The sequence below is a fragment of the Gavialis gangeticus genome, unplaced genomic scaffold (genome assembly GCF_001723915.1).
Source record: "Gavialis gangeticus isolate Ggan-Ray unplaced genomic scaffold, GavGan_comp1, whole genome shotgun sequence".
Taxonomy (NCBI): Eukaryota; Metazoa; Chordata; order Crocodylia; family Gavialidae; genus Gavialis; species Gavialis gangeticus.
The window spans coordinates 69,640,323-69,641,053 of record NW_017729033.1 but is presented as its reverse complement, the minus strand read 5'-3'; positions in this window follow the sequence as shown (position 1 = coordinate 69,641,053).

The following is a 731-nucleotide window of genomic DNA, read 5'->3' as shown; positions in this document are numbered from 1 at the left end:
AATTTATGAACGTTGTAAATGCTATTCGTTGTAACTCGAAATGTCTTAAGTCGAGGACTGCCTGCATATGTTAAATCGCTTTCACAAATTAAAAAAACAAACAAACACCCTAGACATTGAAGAAAGAAGGAGACTGAGAGTCCTCTTGATATGTTCCCCAAATCCTGAGGCAAATTTTTACGAGACTTCAAAATATCTCAGTTGGCATTTATAGCAGACTTTTTGTTGTAGTGAATACTTTCAAGCCCAGAAACTTTAATGAACAGCAGATTAAAAATACAATAGGGCATTTGAAGATATAAAAACAAGGACAAGGACAGGTAACAAGGACATGTCACCGGCCGGACTGCAGGGCAGAGATGGATGCAATGGTGCACGTGCCTCAGCCTAATGCGGCGGCCTCTGCCACACAACTGAAAAGCCTCCCGCTGAACTCTTCGGAGGCCGCTCCTTGTCAGGCTGAGGCGGTAGTTAAAGGGAAGCCCCCCGGGCCGGTGGAGGCCCCCCGCCGAGGTCGCTCCAGCAGCCCAGTAGTTCAGTGCGAAATCCCAACGGGCTCCCTTGGCCGGTGTCGGAGGACGGGAAAAGTCTGGCTCGGGGGGTTGTAGCGGCCTTGGCGAGGGGGTCAAGCCGGCTGGCGGGCCAGACGCAGCCCTGCAGGTGTGGGGGAAGCCGCGGCCACCACAGCCCAGCCGGGGCCAGCGCCCGCCAGGGGGAACTGCGCGCCCCTT